This window comes from Chondrus crispus, genomic scaffold, assembly GCF_000350225.1.
Source record: "Chondrus crispus Stackhouse genomic scaffold, scaffold_7, whole genome shotgun sequence".
In the NCBI taxonomy this organism is placed as follows: domain Eukaryota; phylum Rhodophyta; class Florideophyceae; order Gigartinales; family Gigartinaceae; genus Chondrus; species Chondrus crispus.
Window position 1 is genome coordinate 372,968 of NW_005178734.1, and position 10,769 is coordinate 383,736.

Consider the following 10,769-nt stretch of genomic DNA (forward strand, 5'->3'; position numbering starts at 1 on the left):
TGACCAGATAACTCGTCGATGGTATCCCCATTCTCTCCATCGGAGACAACGCCTCATAATTTCCCAAAACTTGGTGCATTTACTGGAGGGAAAGAATGCACGTTGGCGCGGCGTGCCCCTTCTCGTAACAGTGATAGCACACCAGTCCGTGCTTATTGACGGGATATTGCGGCCTAGGTTCTCCACGGGCCGGCGGCCTTCATTGATGCTGCGGCCTTCCCATCCAGCCTGGCCTTCGAAACGTTGTACCCTTGTCTTCCATCGGAATGCGCGGCGCCGGAGTGTGGCCGCGCCCCCGGAACATCATCACGGGATCCTTGGGCTCTGAAAACGACTCTGTCGTGTATGTGGGCGTCGGTAAAGTTGACGACCCGCTTGCCCCGTAGTCCTCGTGTCCGTAGCCTTCCGATGGCTCAATAGAATCGCCTTCGGCGACGAACGCTCCTTCATAATAATTTTCGTTGCTTCTCTGCGCACTGCGCCCCTCTGAGGCCGAGATGCACTCGGCTAAGTGGACGGCGGCGTAACCTTTACGACCAGGATAAGAAGAAGCCCTCGCCTTGTTCCCCGCCCTTAACGTCGAAGGCGTCTGAATCGTGACCTTCTTGGTCTTCTTGTCCTTGGCGCGGCTCCCCGAGCCTTGCGCCTTTGCGAAATTTACGAATCTCAAAAATGAGACATCTCGGTTATCTTGTCGATACTGCGAGACCATGGGCTTGATACTGGCATCTAGCCCCTCGATGAACATGGTCATCTGCTCCTCCATGGAATAAACATTCCCACAGCGGTTGCTCGCGTCTGTTAGGCGAATATAAAATTTCATTTCGTCTTCCGACGGTCTCTGCTGAACTTCTCGCAATCCCAGCACGGCTTGACGGATCGCCTCGTCCGTGACGAAACTTCTCAATAGCCACTGTACGGCCTCCGGCCATACGGATACCTTCCTATGGTGAGATCCCGCCGTCTAAGACACGGAAGTGTACTGTGTTAGGACAATGCCACTAACGAATTCGGGCAACAAGCGAATCGCTTGTCCCTCATTCATCTCCTGAGTATCAAACTCTTGAACCAACTTCGCCAAAAAATCCAACACAAGGACGCCGTCTTCTCCTGTGAACGTGTTGTCCCTCTTCACCTTACGTGGAATGTCTCTCCTGATTTTTCGCACGGCGGTCCGCCGGGAACTTGACAAACATGTCTGTGGGTTCCGCAAGCGGTACGTTCGGTACGAAAGTAATTTCTTGAAGAGGTGGTTGGTCGGATTCAGCTCCTCCCACTCCTCCCATCGCGGCCCGCGCCGCGTTGCGACATCTTCGGGTTCCGCGTCCTTGTCTCTCCGCGAGGCGGACGAAGTGACTCCGCCTCGTCTGGAGGAAAATTTCTTGCTTGACGAAATTCCGTTTCCTTCTTCTGAACGGTGTTTGGAATCGCCCGAATGGTTCGACGAGCCGTCGCCACCATCTTCAGAGGGACCATGCGACTCCGATTGTAAGTCGCGGTCCTTCGGATCGTCACTACAGTGACTCTTGCTTGTACATCGCTTGTCCTTCTTGAAGGACTTCGACTTGGAGCTCTGCTGTCGAGCGGGCTTGTTCTTCTTCGACCGACGGTCGCCCTCTCTACCCGAAGGGAGCGGCTCGTCGTCCGATTCTTGCGGAGCTTGATCTGCGGCCTGCTCAAGGTCCTTGAGACGTTGCGCGGCGCGATCGAATCGGTCATCGATGCTTGTTCTAAGTTTTCCTAAGGACTCCAAGGCTTGATTCGCGTCGCGCCTCGCGTCCTTAACTGAGAGTTTTAACAAAGCTAGGACCTCCGGCTCCGCGCCGTCGGTTACCTTCCCTCGTTCCTTCTCGACTAGATACACGCGATCTGTTAGCTCTCCCAACACGATGTGGAACTCGGCTGCTTGCAACTCCAGTTGCTTTCGCACTAGGGCCAATTCATCCTCGAGAATTTTCTTCTTCTCTCGACGAATTTTGCTGCCCATCTTCTGGAACTTCTCGTCCAGGTCATTCTGGTCGGCGGCAATCTCCGTACGGGATTCTTGATCTCCGGGATCCGTGGCCGTATTGGTCTGGCTCCGGGTGCGAGGACCCCTCGGGATCCTCGACGCCCGTGCCGATCCGCTTCTACTCGCCCCGGGACCGACGTCCCCGGGTGCGCTTGTTGACATCGTTCGGCGTAGCGAACGAACCTAAAAAAGATACGAACAAAAAATAAAAAGAGACTACGTTACCCAGACCAACTTCCTTGTCGTAGACAAAACCGTTCTAGGTCGGGAGACCACTTTTGTAGTGCAATGTGCCTGGCAGGCCGCGAACACAGTCCGACGGTCAAACAAAAAGAAGAAAAACAGCAACAGAAACAAGTACTGCGGATGGCACCCGCCACGGAGCGTTCGAGACTCCCTTTCCCTTTGTGTGGGCTTGCAGCCCACAGTAGCTCAACTCCAACCGGGGGGTAAGGAAAGATGCCCGGCCCGGGAGGATAATGGTGGTAGAGATTTGTGAGGACTTGAGTGCTCGGCGAGTGCGGGTTGGGCTTGTCTACGAGAATGTAACCGCGGTTCGCTGGGTTGTAAGGCCAATGCTCGACGAGCGTCTTCAGAACCTTGCGCATAATGCAAGGTCTTCGACGAGGGCTTGTTCAGCACCACCCGACGGGATCGTAACCGTGTATGAACGCTACTACCGACGTGTTGCCCGATGGCTAAAAACACCCTCACCAGCGCGATCGCGATCGCGGTTGGTGGTACCAACTCTGTCTTATACAGTAAGACCTTCGACGGAGGCGTCGTTGCAACAGCCTTCCTATGAAACTTGAAACAGTAGCAGCGCTACACAACGTGTTGCCCGATGGCTAAAACACCTACACCGGATCGGTCGCAACCAATGCCGATGGCACCAACAGATAGAAAAGGACAGAGGCAGAAATGGAAATAGGAACGGTAAACGGTAAGGAAAAGAAATGTGACCCCGATCAATACAGGATGTCGTTAGCAGCGTAGAAGTGAAGCGCGTCGCGTGAACGGAAGCGTTCTTCTACGAAGACGAGATCTAACTCCGGCAACTTGGGTTACCTTTACTCACTTGGGTTGGTAACTGGACTATGCTATATAGCCCCACCGGGGCGAGTACAGTAGCTCCCGGCTCTAGATTCGAGATGTAATTTGTAAATAGAATTAAATAATTAAAATAATCGTGCGCATCGTTGCACACGTGTGTACTCCAGCCCGGACCACAGTATCCAATTTTTTCCTTTCTCACTTCCTTTCACCCCCCTACCCGAGACGGGTATTGCACTACCTATAGGCGCCAAAAGGGACGGCGGCAAGCTTGCCCCAGTGTACTGGTGGGGACGGGTGTCAGGTCTTAACTCCTCAGAGGAACACCTCGGACACCTGTCCCACCACATAACAGCAGTCGGTTCTAAAAAGGACTTTTCCAGAGTAAAAAGATTAACAATTTTCCCAAAAATAGGCTAAATTCTTACTGTAGTCTTCCGCGCATACTGGCTATTCACGGCGCGACGACCAGAACCGCAAGGCGCCTAGTGCTCTCCTTCCTATTACCGCACCACCCTCTCGCGGGGGCCGTCACCCATCACCCCCCGCATTGAACAAAAAGATCCCGCCGATCGCGATAATCGGGTGCGTGTGAGATATGCACGGTGCCTTCTCGATGAGCACACCACAGAATCATACTGTGTTGTGCTCATCGAAAAGGTACCAAGGACGCGGGCAGGAGGTAACGCTAAAGCGCGACACGTGGATTGTGCGGCCTCCGTCAATAGATCTGACGGCGGAGGGGAGACAGGTGTGAGTGGAGAGCGGGCTGCACACCATAGCACAGCGGTGGATGGAAGTAAGCAACGGCGCGATGAGAGCAGCACGGCGGAGGCGGTGCCGACGAAGCGGTGTAGAGAGTCCGGAATGCTTTTGAAAGATCCGTATCAGACCGTGCATATCTCACACGCGCGCGATACTGTGGTGTGCTCATCGAGAAAGTACAGGGGAAGCGGAAAGGAGGTAACGGTAAAGCGCGACACGTGGATTGTGCGGCCTCCGTCAATAGATCTGACGGCGGAGGGGAGACAGGTGTGAGTGGAGAGCGGGCTGCACACCATAGCACAGCGGTGGATGGAAGTATGCGAAGGCGCGATGAGAGCAGCACGGCGGAGGCGGTGCCGACGAAGCGGCTTAGAGATTCTGGAATGCTTTTTAAAGATCCGTATCAGACCGTGTATATCTCACACGCGCGCGGTGCTCCAGCTCACGTTAGTCGACTGTAATTTGGTCATTCCTCATTCGAAACAACAAGTCCCCTCTACGTGTCATGATCGTGGGCGCAGATTGTGGAGTTCGCAACACTTTTGTAACCTCTTGAGTGAATGCATCTCCACGCTGCAGAATCAGCACTGAAATGCCGACATACCTAAACCGAAACGGAGTGAAAGCGCTTTTCGAACAATGCGCTATAATCATTCCGTTAATCGTGGTGGGCGCTATGTGCTCCCTAAGTTCTTCGGGATCGGCGACAAGAGCTAATCTTTACCTTGATATTCCAACTAAAGCCCTTCTCCAAGCGAAGCTCAAAAAAAAACCCCTGTCCCACCACCGCGATGGGCACGCTCGACCTCTCCGGCCTCTCTCGCGTAAAGAGCGTGCCGTGCTGTTCGAACAAGGTAGCGCGCAGCCGGAGGCGAACGCGGTAGTGACTGTGTGTCGCTGCACTGGGTGACCAGCTGTTGCGCAAACGCATCACATGGCGACTGTGAGCTTGCCGCACATCAGGCATCTCGCCCAGCTCTTCAATTCGAAAGCAGATTTCCTCGTGCAAAATGCGATGCCCCCCCCCCGGTTTGGCCGTTCCCTTCGGACAAAACATCCTCCAGCCCTCCCGCCGGCTACGCTCAGCGCCGCGTATGCTCGAACTAGCGCCCGCGCAATGCGATGCACCCCTCCGGTTGGCCCTTCTCTTCGGGCAGAACAAACTCCAGCCAATACATTACGACAATTGGAGCAACGGATCCCGTTTCACAAGCGTAACCTTGCCAGTGAGTTGTGCCCCGAAGACGCGCCTCCCCCTTTTCCCTTCGGTCCTCTCCTCCCCGCTGCCATAAACGCTCGCAATTTCCTTACGTCCTGTCCTCGTCCGGACCTTGAGACCCCTTCTCCGCCGCGCCATCTGCCACACACGCACGCCCTCCCGCCGACTATGCTCGGCACCGCGCATGCTCGAGCCAGCGCCTGGGTCTGACATCTACGTCATCACTGGCAGCATCACTTTGTGCATTCCGTTCATCGTGGCCGCAGCGACCTGGGCAATGACGACATCTTTCTCGGTATTTTGGACCTCATCAGGCCATGGGTTACCGACGACATTGTAGACAAGGCTAGTGTTTTCGGACGGATCAGGGAAAGCCTCGGACTTGATGGCAGGGACAATCTTGCCGGCGATCATGTCGTCAACCCATGCCTCGAAGTACTTTTTAGTGAACTCTATGCCTTCCGGGAGCAGATAGCGAGCATATTAAATATGCTCTCTATCTGCTCCCAGGAAGAAATTTTCTCGAAGGCGTAAGCGCAGACCGAGGTCTTAGCGTCCTTGAGACCGACGTAGTCGAGAAAGCGGGCGAGAGTGACGGCGTATACCCAGGCGAAGACACTTGACTCATTTTTCCAATGAAAAGCACTTCTCCGAGCAAACCGCAACCATTTCTCGTGACTCTACGCTTATGTTTCTCACGACTTTGGCCCAGTCACATAGGTCATGCATTCCTACGCCGCATGCTTTGCACGAAAACGAAGTTTCCAATCCCGGAAAGCGACAAAGCTTCTCCCCAATACCGCAGAACATTCCTTCTTTCTCGTTTTCATTGTCGGTTTCCTTTATTCCTCCCCGACTACATCGCTCCAGTTTTCTTTGTTTGAAGGCTTGCTCCTGAACGGATGCGACTAACCTCCTTTTTGCCGCTCTGAAATTTTCCGAGTCATGTTCTAACGCAATGTATTGGATACCTAAGTCCAGACATGCCAAGCCCATGGACATGGAGCCTGCTCTAGGATTATAACAGAGACCTGCAGGTTTGCACCACTGCTCGAGAATAGATACACTGAGATCCTTTTCCATGTCTTTAACATTAAGGATTTTTCCTTGTTCGCAGCAGAGGGGATTTCGGGATTGTTGTACGTTTGTGACACAGTTCACCCATGACGGAAGGGTTGAGCTTCCATAAACTTTAGCATATGAGTAGTGATGCTTTTGGCTGCGATCGCGCGATCTCCAGAATACTGCTGCGATGAATCCTGACTCTTGAGGGTGCTGCGATAATGTCTTTTTCTTGATTGTCGACGGATCTTGTATGTAAAGCATGGGGTGCTTCATCATTTCCATGCCCTTCGCGTATACAATTGAAAAAAGCTTCGAGAATTGAATAAAATTGCACAAAATATAGCACACGCCGCTCTGTTTCATCGCCATACCGCAGTGACGTACAACCTGTTTCAGGCAGTCCTCATTGGATTCATTATCTTGTAGAGCGGTCATGACCATATCGGCTTTCCCTTGCACCTTTTTCCACTCATCTTGTTGTGTCATGAAGTCTTCAAGTGTAGCCTCCACAATCTTCCACCCAACCGGTAATAATTGAGATGCCTCAATTAATGACGCTGCCCCTACAATTGATTCGACTGGTCTCTTATTGTTCTCTTCACAGTGCCGGTCTGCGTATTGAGTGTGCGATGAGAGGGATTCTTTGGCCGTAGAGCCCTCTTCTTCACTGCCTTTCGAGCTTCCATTCTCAGACATAACTGGAGATGATGGTTCAGTGTCTGAATCATTCGTAGGTTGTTTCTGTAAACCTGAGTGCTCACTGTTCTCTTGAGACATTTGTTGCAATCTTTTTCGAGCGATTTACAAATGGTTCGTCCCATTTGGCACCAGGTTTATGCAAGCAGTTTCAAGTGGTGGTATGATGTGTTTGCTGAACGCATGTTCCTGCATTTGGATGTCCAGAAGCTCAGTACACGTCATTCTTTCTGCAATTGGGGTCATCTCATTCGGGATTTCGTCGTAGTCACAAAGGGTTTTGAATTTTTCAAGCTCTTTAGTTGCTCGGCGTAATTGCACCAACTGTGTTGAAACATCCTTGGGGAGAAGCGGCTTCGGAGAAGGCAAGCAATCTTGATAGTACCTGATAAATCGTTTCATCAAATTAAAAATTCCTCTGGCGTCACTCTTTTGGGAATTGCTCGCAAATTTGCCATTGTGAACGCAACTTGCAAGCCTCCATCATCATTGCACATGAAATCCCGTAAGTAGTCAACGGTAGGAATGGGAAGCTTGCGAGCAACCCCCAAGATTTCGCGCTTAGTTTCAGTCTGTTTGCTCATAATCCTGTCATCCTGAATCCCTCTTGCAGTACTTGACACCAGGCGACGAGCAACTTCGGTCGCTGATAAACGTTTTTGTCGCCTTTGGCTCAACCAGGAATTCAGCTCAACGTCGTATTCGTGGCAGCGTAGGAGTGTTGCGAGGAAAGAGAGCAGCACACAGACAGAGTGAAGAGCATTTCTCGAAAGTCCATACGCAATCTCATCTTGAGCTGGCATCGACATTACTAATTCACCTTTCAACTTGAAATCTTTTATCAAAACTCTGTCCTCCATTAGCTGTATCGCTACTCTTTTGCGGATGTGACCATCATAACAAAAGCGATACCCTCCAGCGAGTCCATCTGTCTCTTCTCTTATCACTGCTCGTGCCACTTCTGATGCCTTTTCAGGCGTGTAGAAATGTGGCTCTCTCTCAAAGAGTAGTTGTATTTCAGGAACAGTAGCCACTCGACATGATATGAGATAAGTGCTGATGTATCCATTTTGCAGAAAATCCTCTCTGACAATATCTTCATCTCGAGAACGAATGGGCCTAGAGTACCAGAGATTGACAATTTTTCGCGGATCGACGTATTCAGTCACAATATCACTCGTACTATCACTGCCTGAAACCTTCATGACTGCAGGACTTTCTGCCTCGCTTTAGTTGCAGGATTTTATTATCCTAAAAGGCAATGCCGCGAGTCTTCTGACTTAAGCAAAGACTTCTGGAAATTGTTGCGGCTGTTGTTTTTTGTAGGCATAAAAACCATCGTAAGCGAATGAGAGAATAAACACGGCTCATTCCGAAGATTTGAACAGTTGAGTTCAAACATTTGAACAAGTGGATCGAATGTGAGAGTTTCGGAAAGGGTTGGGGGGGGGGCAGGTGATATAGATATCAGTTATCGTCCCGAACAAATTCCTTTCCGCTCTACCATGATTTCCCGTCTTTTGACGAAACATTTCCGTAAGAATCGCAACATTTGCTTCGTAAAGGAAAACATTTGTCACTTTCAAGGCATGTGACAGGCGTAGAAAAGGACTTTGATAAATTCTTCGAAGTGTAATCTTCAGAAAAAATGAAACACAACAGCAGAGGGATCTGATATAGATCGCTGACGTCTACTCTTTCGAAAACAAAACACAGTGAGCTGGGCTGCTGACTTTTTGCTTCCAGCCGAATACCAGTACAGGATAATATCCTGTACTGGTATTCGGCTGCGCCTTCTTGATCCCACACCGCAGTGCGTGCTTGCCCAAAGTCCATACTTGTAGGGTCATGACTACCTGAAGCGTTGAATCCGAGAGACATGCACATAGAGCGATATAATGACGACGTTAGACGATACTCCTCCCCTATCAAAAGTCCCAATCGAGCTCGATCGCAAAACATTGAAGTCGCGATTACAGAAGAGACGACACCAATCCATCAAAAATATGAACAAATGGATGCCAAAACGCTGTTGCAAGCGTTTTTGCGTCTTCGAAGTCGGTACAGAGAAGTGTAGGACAATGCGCGAGAATTTCCTGTTAATTTCTCGTGAAGAAAGAAAGGCACGCCTCGCCGATCTAATCGTTCCGGACCCACAGTGCTCACAGCGATACTTCTACTGTGACGGCTGGCAGGTTTGTTGGAGAATGGTGATTGACACTCTGGAAGTGTCAAGGACCATGATTGCTAATGTCATGGAACTACCTTCAGCGAACGCTTCCCACCTCCCCGGGAGATTGGGGGATCGGATGGGAGCTCAACTAAAAAATCCTCGGTGATTTCATTCCTGCGAGCCTTGGCAGACGATCTTGGAGATGAAATGCCGCACAGCATCGAGCGGCACCTCCCACATGGAAATAAATACCTCGTTTACATGCTGTTTCGAGAAAATGAAGGGAAGTACGGCCGTCGAGCGTGCTCTTCTTCCCACTTTTACAAAACTTGGAAGGGGTATGCCTCACATATCAAGTGTAGACGAAGACACGTATTTTCCGTTCGTGACACGTGCACAAGCTTTAAGGAGGGTCTGCTATCAATTGCTAGGAAAACAGGATATGAAAAATCTAGAGAAAAACTTAAGAAAGGATTCCGCGCACATCTGCAGCACATCCACTCTGAGCGAGCTGAATATCGACTCATTCAGTCAAAAGCAATTGACAGGCCCCAAGAGATTCTTTCCGTAATTATTGACGGGTCCGACCAGGCGAGGTTTGGACTACCGCGCTTCTACGCGACGACAAAAAGAGATACGGGGAAGGCTCTCAAGCAGAAGGTCACTGGTGTTTGCTATCACGGGGCACTTTCTGGACAGCATTTCGTTTGTTTTTTCACGTCAGCCGACAACATCCCCTCAGGTGCGAATCAGACAATTGATGCGCTATGTCGCTCACTTTTTCTGTTGCGAGATGCAAAAAGAGCTCAAGGTATGAGTTGTTTTCCGAAAGAGCTGAATGTTCAGCTGGATAATACATCAAAAAACAACAAGAATCGCTTCTTTTTTGCATTTTGTGATTACATGGTGCATGAAGGGCTCTTCAACCGCACTGTTGCTAACTTTTTACCGGTTGGGCACACACATGAGGACATTGACCGCCGATTCAGCTGAATTCTGTCTTCATGCGGGATAGGAATACAGCCTGTGTTTCGGAACTTCACAGGCACATTGTTGAAAGTCAAGGGGGAAACTCCGCGTCAGTACAAAACAACATACTTGCTAGCCGCGTCTCTGGGATGAACAATTTTTCAGGTGCCTGTGATAAAAAAAGTGCAGTTGCGTCGAGAATCAACAACATGCTCGCGTTCAGAAAGTTTGTCTTCGAGCGGGATGATTCTCATGAGCTCGAAGGAGGTGGTGCTCATGTTACCTGCCTGGTCGGGTACAAAATGGTGGAAAAGAGGGAAGCACTTGAGAAACTTGATAGAACCGAAGGATGCATTGGTACTTTCCTCCGTTTTGTTCCAGATATGACAAAAGCAGAGGCCATAAAAACTAACAAGCCCTCTCAAGTGGACATCAGCGCGTACCGCAAGCGCGTAAATGTGACAGAGAACAGAATTGGATGTAGAGAAATGTGTTATCACTTCTTTCCGAAATAGCCGCAATGGAAAGCAAAGAGTTTGCTCTGCCAGAGTGGGAATTCCGGCAATTTGCTTCTTTTTGCGATGATTGCCGCGACCTTGAGGTTTCGCATGATGATTCGGAAAGTGAATTGGCTCTGGAGGACACGTGCACATATGAGACAGGCAGCATGGTAACTGTAAACTGCGGTTCAAACGTGACCGAAGTGACGCCATTCTGGTTGGGAAGAGTTGAACATGTTGAGAATGCAAATATTGTCAACGTTATTTTGACTGTTCGGTGGTTCGAACTTGTGCAGGGACAGAGAGGAGAGAGCTTGT